We start from the raw sequence: 13,644 nt of genomic DNA on the forward strand, positions 1-13,644 counted from the left end.
GGAGCTCCCATTTATTTATTTCCTTCTTCAGTGTTCTTGCTTTAGGTTTAAGGTCCATAAAACCACCTCCAGTTGTAAGATCCATAAGATATCTCCCAACATTTTCCTCTAACTGTTTTATGGTCTTAGACCTAATGTTTAGATCTTTGATCCATTTTGAGTTAACTTTTGTATAGGGTGTGAGAGATGGGTCTTCTTTCATTCTTTTGCATATGGATATCCAGTTCTCTAGGCACCATTTATTGAAGAGACTGTTCTGTCCCAGGTGAGTTGGCTTGACTGCTTTATCAAAGATCAAATGTCCATAGATGAGAGGGTCTATATCTGAGCACTCTATTTGATTTCATTGGTCAATATATCTATCTTTATGCCAATACCATGCTGTTTTGACCACTGTGGCTTCATAATATGCCTTAAAGTCAGGCAGCGCGAGACCTCCAGCTTCGTTTTTTTTTCCTCAAGATGTTTTTAGCAATTCGGGGCACCCTGCCCTTCCAGATAAATTTGCTTATTGGTTTTTCTATTTCTGAAAAATAGGTTGTTGGGATTTTGATTGGTATTGCATTGAATCTGTAAATCAATTTAGGTAGGATTGACATCTTAACTATATTTAGTCTTCCAATCCATGAACACGGTATGCCCTTCCATCTATTTAGGTCTTCTGTGATTTCTTTTAACAGTTTTTTGTAGTTTTCTTTATATAGGTTTTTTGTCTCTTTGGTTAAATTTATTCCTAGGTATTTTATTCTTTTAGTTGCGATTGTAAATGGGATTCGTTTCTTGATTTCCGCCTCAGCTTGTTCATTACTAGTGTATAGAAATGCTACAGATTTTTGAATGTTGATCTTGTAGCCTGCTACTTTGCTGTACTCATTTATTAGCTCTAGTAATTTTGTTGTGGATTTTTCTGGGTTTTCTACATATAGTATCATATCGTCTGCAAACAGTGATAGTTTTACTTCTTCCTTTCCAATTTTGATGCCTTGTATTTCTTTTTCTTGCCTAATTGCTCTGGCTAGAACTTCCAACACAATGTTGAATAATAGTGGTGATAGTGGACATCCTTGTCTTGTTCCTGATCTTAGGGGGAAAGTTTTCAATATTTCCCCATTCAGGATGATATTAGCTGTGGGTTTTTCATATATTCCCTCTATCATTTTAAAGAGGTTCCCTTGTATTCCTATCTTTTGAAGTGTTTTCAGCAGGAAAGGATGTTGAATCTTGTCAAATGCCTTCTCTGCATCAATTGAGATGATCATGTGATTTTTCTGCTTTGATTTGTTGATATGGTGTATTACATTAATTGATTTTCTTATGTTGAACCATCCTTGCATACCTGGGATGAATCCTACTTGGTCATGATGTATAATTCTTTTAATGTGTTGTTGGATACGATTTGCTAGAATTTTATTGAGGATTTTTGCATCTGTATTCATTAGAGAGATTGGTCTGTAGTTTTCTTTTTTTGTAATATCTTTGCCTGGTTTTGGTATGAGGGTGATGTTGACTTCATAGAATGAATTAGGTAGTTTTCCCTCCACTTCGATTATGTTGAAGAGTTTGAGGAGAGTAGGTACTAATTCTTTCTGGAATGTTTGATAGAATTCACATGTGAAACCGTCTGGTCCTGGACTTTTCTTTTTAGGGAGCTTTTGAATAACTAATTCAATCTCTTTACTTGTGATTGGTTTGTTGAGGTCGTCTATTTCTTCTTGAGTCAAAGTTGGTTGTTCATGTCTTTCCAGGAACCTGTCCATTTCTTCTAAATTGTTGTATTTATTAGCGTAAAGTTGTTCATAGTATCCTGTTATTACCTCCTTTATTTCTGTGAGGTCAGTAGTTATGTCTCCTCTTTCATTTCTAATCTTATTTATTTGCATCCTCTCTCTTCTTCTTTTTGTCAGTCTTGCTAAGGGCCCATCAATCTTGTTGATTTTCTCATAGAACCAACTTCTGGTCTTATTGATTTTCTCTATTGTTTTCATGTTTTCAATTTCATTTATTTCTGCTCTAATCTTTGTTATTTCTTTCCTTTTGCTTGCTTTGGGATTAGTTTGCTGTTCTTTCTCCAGTTCTTCCAAGTGGACAGTTAATTCCTGCATTTTTGCCTTTTCTTCTTTTCTGATAAAGGCATTTAGGGCAATAAATTTCCCTCTTAGCACTGCCTTTGCTGCGTCCCATAAGTTTTGATATGTTGTGTCTTCATTTTCATTTGCCTCTAGGTATTTACTAATTTCTCTTGCAATTTCTTCTTTGACCCACTTGTTGTTTAAGAGTGTGTTGTTGAGCCTCCATGTATTTATGCATTTTCTGGCACTCCGCCTATTATTGATTTCCAACTTCATTCCTTTATGATCCGAGAAAGTGTTGTGTATGATTTCAATATTTTTAAATTTGTTAAGACTTGCTTTGTGACCCAGCATATGGTCTATCTTTGAGAATGATCCATGAGCACTTGAAAAAAAGGTGTATCCTGCTGTTGTGGGATGTAATGTCCTATAAATGTCTGTTAAGTCAAGTTCATTTATAGTAATATTCAGGTTCTCTATTTCTTTATTGATCCTCTGTCTAGATGTTCTGTCCATTGATGAGAGTGGGGAGTTGAAGTCTCCAACTATTATGGTATTTGTGTCTATTTCCCTTTTCAGTGTTTGCAGTGTATTCCTCACGTATTTTGGGGCATTCTGGTTCGGTGCATAAATATTTATGATTGTTAATGTCTTCTTGTTTAATTGTTCCTTTTATTAGTATATAGTGTCCTTCTTTGTCTCTTTTAACTGTTTTACATTTGAAGTCTAATTTGTTGGATATTAGTATAGCCACTCCTGCTCTTTTCTGGTTGTTGTTTGCATGAAATATCTTTTCCCAACCTTTCACTTTCAACCTATATTTATCTTTGGGTCTAAGATGTGTTTCCTGTAGGCAGCATATAGAAGGATCCTGTTTTTTAATCCATTCTGCCAGTCTATGTCTTTTAATTGGGGAATTCAGTCCATTGACATTTAGAGTTATTACTGTTTGGATAATATTTTCCTCTACCATTTTGCCTTTTGTATTATATATATCATATCTGACTTTCCTTCTTTCTACACTCTTCTCCATGTCTCTCTCTTCTGTCTTTTTGTATCTGACTCTAGTGCTTCCTTTAGTATTTCTTGCAGAGCTGGTCTCTTGGTCACAAATTCTCTTAGTGACTTTTTATCTGAGAATGTTTTAATTTCTCCCTCATTTTTGAAGGATAATTTTGCTGGATATAGGAGTCTTGGCTGGCAGTTTTTCTCTTTTAGTAACTTAAATATATCATCCCACTGTCTTCTAGCTTCCATGGTTTCTGCTGAGAAATCTACACATAGTCTTATTGGGTTTCCCTTGTATGTGACGGATTGTTTTTCTCTCGCTGCCTTCAAGATCCTCTCTTTCTCTTTGACCTCTGACATTCTAACTAGTAAGTGTCTTGGGGAACGCCTATTTGTGTCTAATCTCTTTGGGGTGCGCTGCACTTCTTGGATCTGTAATTTTAGGTCTTTCATAAGAGTTGGGAAATTTTCAGTGATAATTTCTTCCATTAGTTTTTCTCCTCCTTTTCCCTTCTCTTCTCCTTCTGGGATACCCACTACATGTATATTTGTACGGTTCACATTGTCCTTGAGTTCCCTGATACCTTGTTCAAATTTTTCCATTCTTTTCCGGATAGTTTCTGTTTCTTTTTGGAATTCAGATGTTTCATCCTCCAAATCACTAATTCTATCTTCTGTTTCTTTAAATCTGTCATTGTAGGTATCCATTGTTTTTTCCATCTTTTCTACTTTATCTTTCACTTCCATAAGTTCTGTGATTTGTTTTTTCAGTTTTTCTATTTCTTCTTTATGTTCAGCCCATGTCTTCTTCATGTCCTCCCTCAATTTATCGATTTCGTTTTTGAAGAGGTTTTCCATTTCTGTTCGTATATTCAGCATTAGTTGTTTCAGCTCCTGTATCTCATTTGAACTATTGGTTTCTTCGTTTGACTGGGCCATATGTTCAATTTTCTGAGCGTGATCCGTTATCTTCTGCTGGCGTCTGGGCATTTAGTCAGATTTCCCCGGGTGTTCGACCCCACAGGTTGAAAGATTTTTCTGTGCAATCTCTTGGTTCTGTTTTTCTTATCCTGCCCAGTAGGTGGCGCTTGTGGCACACGTTTGTCTGTGGGTTCCACCAGTGAAAGTTGCTGTAGGTCCTTTAACTCTGGAAAATTCTCGCCGTAGGGGAGGTTCGGCAGCCGAAGCGTCTTGGAAGAATGCCAGCCGGCCTGGGGTTCCGAATGCGGGGAAGGTCGCCGGCCGTCGCAGCACAGGAGAGCGTCCGGCCAAATTAGCTAGTCGGCCCGGGGCACCAAGCGTGGCGGGAGGGCGCCAGCTGTCGCAGCCCGGGAGAGTGCACTGTTCCCGGCCGACGGGGGAGTCACGTGTTTGGAAGGGATCCCCCGGTCACTGTTCTCCACAGTCTGGGGATTTCCGACCCAACTATCTCAGTTGTTCCGGGGGGCCTCGTGTGGTGGGGGCACCAGCCGCCGCAGCCTAAGGGGACCGCCTGTCCAATTCTACCAGCTGGCCTGGGAAGGTGGAAGGGAGGGACTCCGGTCGCTTGCCGTCCCACCCAGGAAAGCCCGTGCCCCTTGGTGATCTCACCGGAGCTGGTTCTCCCAGATAGTCAGCCGTTCCAGGATGGGGTACGCTGTCCCTTTGATCTCCCTCGTGGCTCCGGGAGCTGCTCTGTATTATCTCCACTCCCCCAGTAGCTGTTCTGGAGGAGGAAAGGTGAGGGCGGCAAGGCTGTCGAGGCTGGTGGCGGAGGAGCACGGTGAAGGCGGGGGAAGAGGGGGGAGAAGGAGGTCGGGCGGCTCGGCTGCTGCGGGGCGTGGGCGCCGCGCGGCGGGCCGGCGGAGAAAGAGGGGGGAGAAGGAGGTCGGGCGGCTCGGCTGCTGCGGGGCGTGGGCGCCGCGCGGCGGGCCGGCGGAGAAAGAGGGGGGAGAGGGAGGTCGGGCGGCTCGGCTGCTGCGGGGCGTGGGCGCCGCGCGGCGGGCCGGCGGAGAAAGAGGGGGGAGAGGGAGGTCGGGCGGCTCGGCTGCTGCGGGGCGTCGGCGCCGCGCGGCGGGCCGGCGGAGACAGAGGGGGGAGAGGGAGGTCGGGCGGCTCGGCTGCTGCGGGGCGTGGGCGCCGCGCGGCGGGCCGGCGGAGAAAGAGGGGGGAGAGGGAGGTCGGGCGGCTCGGCTGCTGCGGGGCGTGGGCGCCGCGCGGCGGGCCGGCGGAGAAAGAGGGGGGAGAGGGAGGTCGGGCGGCTCGGCTGCTGCGGGGCGTGGGCGCCGCGCGGCGGGCCGGCGGAGAAAGAGGGGGGAGAAGGAGGTCGGGCGGCTCGGCTGCTGCGGGCCGGCGGAGAAAGAGAGGGGAGAAGGAGGTCCCTGATGAACTTTTAATTTAGGATGCCCAGAATTGACTTCCAGGACAAAGGCACTCTGAAAATGTTGGTTATAAGAAAATATATTTATGTTTTTTATAGGAGAATATAAATTATGAAGTGTCAAAACACTTATGAAAGATGTTAACCTGAGGGGATCCAATAGTTTCTTTTGTTCCCAGCATATATTCCACAGCATCTTTAGAGATCCACTTGGTGGTTCTCTAATACACTGACCTTCCCTTTTTCGTGCTATACACTGCTGTGTATAGTGTGTTTTTTTCCCCCGTGGATAATAGGTCTTTTAGTGCCCATTTTAATTTTTATGCTCTCTGAATCTCTAAATATATCTGAAAACCCAGAGAAGAACTGGATTGCAAAATTATTTTTATGTTGCTCTCTTCCTCTTGAATCTCCCTCTGATATCTATTCCCATCATTTGCACGCAAACACTTAAAAATTACTTTGGCAAATTAGTGCATTTGGAAACAGCAGATGTTCTTGACATATTATGAACTCCTTAATGAAAATAAGGAAAACTCCTATTTTTTATTTTAATATTTTTATTGTAAAAATTTAACATGCAAACATTCTTGACATACAGACATTCCATACATGGTGTACAATCAATGGCTCACAATATCATCACATAGTTGTGTATTCATCATCGTGATTTTTTTTTTAACATTTGTATCACTCTTGCAAAAGAAAAATGCATACATACCCATACACCTTACTCCTCCCTCTCATTGACCACTAGTATTTCAATCTACTCAATTTATTTTACCCTTTGTTCCCCCTGTTATTTGTTATCCATATTTTTTACTCATCCCTCCATACCTGGATAAAAAAAGCATCAGACACAAGGTTTTCACAATCACATAGTCAGACTGTAAAAGCTATATCATTATACAATCATCTTCAAGAAACAAGGAACACAGCTCTACAGTTTCAGGTACTTCCCTCTAGCCACTCCAGTACACCATAAACTGAAAAGGGATACCTATATAACACATAAGAATAATCTCTGGGATAACTATCTCTCAGCCACTGACACTTTATTTTATCTCATTTTTCTCTTCCCCCTTTTAGTCAAGAAGTTTTTCTCAATCCCGTGATGCAGGGTCCCAGCTCATCCTGGGATTTCTGCCTCACATTACCAGGGAGATTTGCACTCCTGGGAGTCATGTCCCACTTAGGGGAGAGGGCAGTGAGTTCCCTTGCCATGTCGGCATAGAGGGAAAGAGCCCATATCTGAGCAACAGAAGAGGTTCTCTGGGGGTGACTCTTAGTCCTAATTTTAAGCAGGTTTAGCCTCTCCTTTGCAGGAATAAGTTCCATAAAGGGGCAAACCACAAGATCGAGGGCTTGGCCTTTTGATTTGGTTGTCCCGACTGCTTTCAAGAATATCAGAAATTCTCCAAATGGGGAAGTTGAATGTTTCCCCCTTTCTCCCCATCCCTTCAAGGGGACTTAGCAAACACCTCTTTATTCATTATCCAAATCATTCTGGGATTTATCGGGGCATCACACTAACCTGGACAAGTCAACAAAATCTCATGCCCTATTCAAGATTCCAGGTACTTATGTGTTCATTAAACTGACCATACAAGTTAAATTAAGAAATGCACTACCCAAAATATAAATTTTGCATCAAATAAATATCTCTCCATTTAGATTCACACAGAAGTCGAAGTTTTAAAATATGGATATCATCCTTTACCCAGTCTTCTAATATAGCTTAGTCCTATCCAGATCAGTTTCATTTATATCTCTCTACCCGATGTCTGATCACTTTTTCAATTTTTCAAATAGTTCCTGTATGGTATACTGCTGATTTTCACAGCCTCAGAGCTCTGACTCTGAGTCTCAGGTGTCACATAAATACCGAAGGAAAATTCCTATTTCTAAACTCAAGCAATCTGAGATAGGGTTGACTGGGTAATTAGGTAGACGGCAGGGAAAATTTTAGAAATTTACTTTAAACTCATCATTTCTGCTAGAGACAGAAACAAACTTGTCTTTTATCTAGGAGACCTTTACACAATTTTTTGTTAATTTCTTCTATCTCTTTTAAATTGAAAATGCCAGATTCTGAATTCCAATCCTAAATGTCACCTGAATAAAAATACTACAGCAGACATTCTCTTCTCTTATTGAATACAAAATGAAGGCTCTGAGAATAATGAAAACTCATAATATTAAAAGTTAGACTGAAAGGACCTGTTATTATTGCAATCTATTGGGAACTACAAGATGGATGGGTTTGGGTTGAGAAGAACATGCTGTGTAGTCTGAATCAGAGCAAATCTGCTGGCCTGAAATTAATCAGGAAGTGACTTTGACCATTCCTATCTGACTCCTCGCCCAAAGACTCAGAGAATTTCAATAAACCAAGAAAGCAACCATCCCTCTGCAGCCCAGGCACTGATTTTTAAGGTATTGGCATATTATTTTCTACCCATCACGCTATTTCTTGCTATGCTCACTGAAGACTAATACTTTTTAATAAATAAGGCGACGAGAAACAAAGGCAGATGTGGGAGAATGGAAGAACTAGTTATAATAGTGGTGTGGTGGTAAATGTTTTATGACCCATTCACTTGGAAAAATGTGTAAATATATATAATAAATTACTGTAAATTTTATTGCTGTAGATGATGTATAGGAGATACAAATAAAATATGCAAAACTCTTTATAGCAAATTCCATACAGCCAATTAATTTTACAGGATGTTTTCATTGATTTTTGTGAAATTCTTATATCCAAAGTCAATTTATGGTCGCAGTTCAATCACTATTTGGCAGATAGAGAATATGAATAACTGCTCGTTTACTATCTGATTCAACGAAGGAGTTGCTTATGTAATCGATGAACGTGTGCAATTCTAATAGGAATGTTGGCTGCTTTTTTTGTTTATATTAATGAGCTCAACAATGTAGATATATGTTGGAACTTGATGCACTCATCAATGAGGTGAAAGACTTCTTTCTGCACCAAATATTAGTTTTCAAATACTGGAAGAATATTTTCTCAAATTTTTCATTTCATTTATCATGTAACAGCTACAGATATGACCCACTTTTAATTTTAATCTGTATTAACAATCAGCAAAACAATAAAGCTCTGGTTTGTAACATTCACAGATTTCCATGGTGTAAATATTCCTATTATGGCTGATTTCAATTTACTTACCTTCAGGTGGCACTGAACAAAAAACTGTGCCCTAATGCATCATTAGATGGATATTTCCACCATACAGATACAACATACGTAAATAACTTCAAGACCACAGAAGATAATAAAATGCAATAAATAAGGAAGTGATAAGTTTGGGGCACTTATTACCTTTTATTTTTCTTTGTTTTGTTTTTCGCATGGGCAGGCAACGGGAATCGAACCCGGGTCTCTGGCATGGCAGGCGAGAATTCTGCCCGTTGAGCCACCGTTGCACTGCTCAGACCTTTGTTTTTAATATTAATAATTAAATTGTAAGTTATCTAATTGAATTTTTTGTCTTTCTAAATTAATAGACTTTGGTTTTTAGAGCAGCTTTCAGTTTATTGAAAAAATGATCAGAAACTTCCCATATCCCTTCTTCCCACTCAAATTTTACTCTAATTTTAATATTTTATGTTAATGTGGTTTATTTGGTACAATTGATGAACCACTATTGATGCATCATTATTAATCAAAGTTCATAATTTACATCAGGGTTTTCTCTTAGTGTCATATAATTCTATGGATTTTGAAGAATGTGTTGCCATACCTCTACCTTTAGAATATCATACGTAATAGTTTCACTGCTCTAACAATTTCCCGTGCCTCACCTATTCATTACCGTTCTTCTCTCCCTGGCCTGCCAGCCTCTGGCAAACACTGATCTTTTTACTGCATCTCTACAGTTTTGCTTTTTCTGGAATGTCATATAGTTAGAATGAGGCAGTAGTAACCTTTTCAGACCGGCTACTTTCACTTAGAAATATGCATTTAAGTTTCCTCCAGGTCTGTTCCTGCCTTGATAGCCCATTTCTTTTAGTCACTGACTAATATTCCATCATATGGATGATTCACAATTTTTTTTTGCCCATTCACCAATTGAGAAACAACTATATTGCTTCCAGACGTTGGCAATTATGAAGGAAGCTGTTATAAACATTCATATGAGTGTTTTGTGTGGGCAGCATTGGGATGGCTGCCATTTCTTTTTTTGTTTTATTTAATAGATTTTATTTTTTAGATCAGTTTTAGGTTACGGAAACATTTATCAGAAAGTACAGTTCCCATATGGCCTTGCAGATACAGTTTTTGAAGTGCTTTCAATCAGTAGGTGAATAAAACCAAGAAAACTTAGCACCTTCTCATTTGGCAACAAGCAGATCTAGATAACTCTTCCTTCACATATGAATGAAGAAATTTAACAAAACACAATATGAAGTATATAGAAAAAATCACCAGCAAGGAAAAAGCAACATTATCTTTGTGAATGAAAGGTTATTTCTTTACTAATATTAAAAAATTAGCTGTAAAATTCTCCCTTAGTACCGCTTATTTGCACCCTACAATTTTTATATATCATGTTTATATTGCCTTTCAATTAGATTTATTTTCTAATGGGTTATTTAGAAGCAAATTTTTACTTTCAGGTATTTGATGTTTTTCTAAGTGGGTTATCATTGCTAATTTCCAGTTTAATTCTATTGTGGTCAAAGAACATATCCTGTAAGATCTCAAACTTGAAAACTACTAACACTTGTTTAATAGCTCAGCTTAGGGTCTATTTTGGTTTAATCTTTTAAATGCATATGACAAATGTATGTTATATATTGTTGGACATAACATTCTATAAATGTCATTTAGGTTAAGATGACTGATATTATTGCTCACATCTTTAGTGATTTTTTTTTGGTCTAGTTTTTCTAACAATTCCTTATAGAGCATTTCCAAATATGACTGGATTTTTATGTTATACCCTTTGTTCAGTCAGTTTTTGCTTTACATATTTTGAAGCTCAGCTGCTAGGCAGGCATATATTACCTTTCTAATTGTTATATATACCTGTTTCATCGATACTTTTCTCATTATAAGGTATCCCTGTATTGCCAAGGTATTTCTCATCTTGAAGAAGTTTGAAGTCTATTTTGGCTTATATTAACACAGCCACTCATTATGCTTACTATTTTTCATCCTTTCATTTTCCAGCTTTTTGTTTCTTTATACTCTAAGTGCACTGCTGTAGAAAGGATTGACTGGTTCTTGCTTTTTTATACATTTTGAAAATACAAACCTCGTATTGGAGGTTTTCGTCTGTTGACATTTAATGTAATTATTGATATGGTTATATTTAGGTCTGCCATTTTTCTATTTGTCTCATCTGGCTTTTGTCCTCTGCTCCTTGGATGCCAATTTTATTTAATCACATATATATATATATATATATTTCTTTTTTTGCATGGGCAGGCACTGGGAATCAAACCCAGGTTTCCAGCACGGCAGGCGTGAGCCACTGTAGCCCGCCCTAATCATGTATTTTTAATATTCCATTTTAATTCTGCTATTGGTTTTCTACCTTAATCTTTTTTGACATTATTTCCACTGATTAATTTAGTAATTAAATTATGTATTTATAGCTTAGTGCTATCTACTTAGAATTAATATTTGATTTAATTCAGTCACCTGAAGATTTTTAATGAAGAGGTGACAACTTAAGCAGTCAGAGGAGAGAACTTTCATCTCTACTTCAGCCAGCCAGCTTCTCCTGGACAATTCGTCAAAATCTTCATTGGAGTTGTCAATTTGCAGCCTGTCCTACAGAATTTGGACTCGTGCATCCCCACAGTTGTGTGAGATACTTTTATAAAATCTCATGTTTACAGGTATCTCCTGTTGATTCTGTTTCCCTGGAGAACTCTGACTAATACAGGGTGGGACCGTTTGATTAGGTTGCTTCCATGGAGATGTGACCCACCCAATTCAAGGTGAAGCTTAATCTTTTCCTGGAGGCCCTTATGAGAGAGAAGCTAGGAAAGAAAACACCCCAGGAGAGGCAAGAAGGACCCACAAGAGCTGAGAGAGCCATTTGAAACCAGAAGCCAGGAGAGAAGTATAGCAGATGTCACCAGGCACCTTCCCAAGTGAAAGAAGAACCCTGGAAGACAGCTGCCTCTCCTCTGAGAAGGTACCATCTTGAGGATGCCTTAATTTGGACATTTCAACGGCCTTAGAAATGTAACTTATAACTTAATAATCCCCCTTGCACAAGCCAATTCATTTCTGGTCTATGGCATTCCAGCAGTTTTAGCAAACCAAAATGGTTATGTACTGTTAATATCCTACAGAATGATAGATATATGTACTAACATCAAAATGCCACCAAGTTCCATATAAATGGAAAAAACAAATGGCAGTGTTATGGGTAATGTGGTACCATTTATGAACAAGCAAACCTCTATATTCCAAAACCTGAATATTTCTCTAGGAATATCTATGCTTACTTATTCATGTACTCATTCACTTTTTCACTCAATATTTATTAAATGCCTCTTATATGCCACCATTATTATGAAAATAATTATCATAACAATGTAAAAATTATGTGCATTTAAATATATTTAAAGGTCCCCAAATTTAGACATATCAGGTAGCAGTGGTTTTTTATCTACAGTGATGACAAGGATTAGGTTATGGGTCAAATAGCCATTTGTTTTATCTGAAACATTTGGACATTGACACTGAAAATGGTCAAGTATTACTTACATAATTAAAAATGAATTAATTCTAAAGAAATAATTACAGATATCTAAGCAATTTATTTATTAGAATGAAAATTGGAAACAACATAAATCATCCCCAAAGAGGAAATGGTTAAATTAAATTAACGTTAATATTAAGTTAAATTAATATTAATATTAAAGGACTATTAAAGGAAATCAATATGATGTGTACATTGAAAAGATATCTTGAGTGTTTGTCCTTGGATGGTGAAATTATTTGTGATTTTTATTTTAATGTATACATTTCTAAATTTCCCCTATTTTATGCAATTATTTTATTGTTAGAATGAATAGTAAGTATAATTTGAAAATAAATTTTCCTTGATATTTATACAGGAGATTTTATTTGATTGTGCTTGGGTTCTTTTCTGAAAACTGCTTAACTATTTTAAAAATAAAGATCAATTTTCATTTTATCTGGTTTTCCTTACTACTTTCCTTTCCTTATTGAACTTTAATGTCTCACTTGTTTTTTGAGAACTGTCTTTTTTCTAAGCTAGTGGGTGTGTTTTTCAGAGACATCTTGATACTACCCTGTCTTATCCATACTAAATAATTTGATGTCCTTCCAAAAATAACTTTCCTCTCAGTCTTTGATTTGAAAATACATGAACTTTGATGACTAGAAATTTGGGTTTAATCCTTGGCTTTGCTTTTACCTCTAGTCTGATTTACAGCAAGTTATATAACCTTTTGAACCTTAATTTTCCCATCCTAAAACGAGGGCTTAGAGTGGTATGTTTTGTTTTGGGTGGGAGGGTTCATGGGGAGGGAATCGAACCCAGGTCTCCTGCATGAAAGGCGAGCATTCTACCACTGAACCACCCGTGGCACGTTTTTGAGATGAGTAATCTAAAAGGAGAGTGCTTAATGGAGAGGTTGGTATATAGCAAACATATGCACTTGTGTTCTATTTTGGGGGGGGGACTTTCTTCTGAGACAGAATCTGATGAGTACTATAGAACTTTAAGAGATATAAGATGTTCCAACTAGTATTACAGCTGAACATGAATTTTTCTAAGAAGAATCTAGCAGAAGTTCATGTTATCCTATTTTTAAAAAGATCCCTAGTTCCTAAAATGTTAAAATCCTTAAGAGCTCTCAGAATTCTCAATTACTGCAGTTAATTCCAGTGAAATCTAAATCAAGATTCCTTTTAATTTTAGTGTAGTCTGTCAGAGACCCTAATGTGAATTTTCCATTTGCATATTTTAATAAAAACAACCCATACGTCATTTATTGTTTATTATTCTATTAGAATTAAATACTAATATTTAGTGCAGTTTATCCAGAAGGCCACTAGGTGGCAGTATACACTATTTATGGTGGCAGTCAAGAACTCAAACACCTCTGACCACGTCTTACTCCCAGGGCTCTAAAGCTCTCCTGAACGTAATCATTTGGAAGAGCAATACTAGCCTGGAATTGGAAGGATAT

The sequence above is a fragment of the Tamandua tetradactyla genome, chromosome 1, assembly GCF_023851605.1.
Source record: "Tamandua tetradactyla isolate mTamTet1 chromosome 1, mTamTet1.pri, whole genome shotgun sequence".
Classification (NCBI taxonomy): Eukaryota; Metazoa; Chordata; class Mammalia; order Pilosa; family Myrmecophagidae; genus Tamandua; species Tamandua tetradactyla.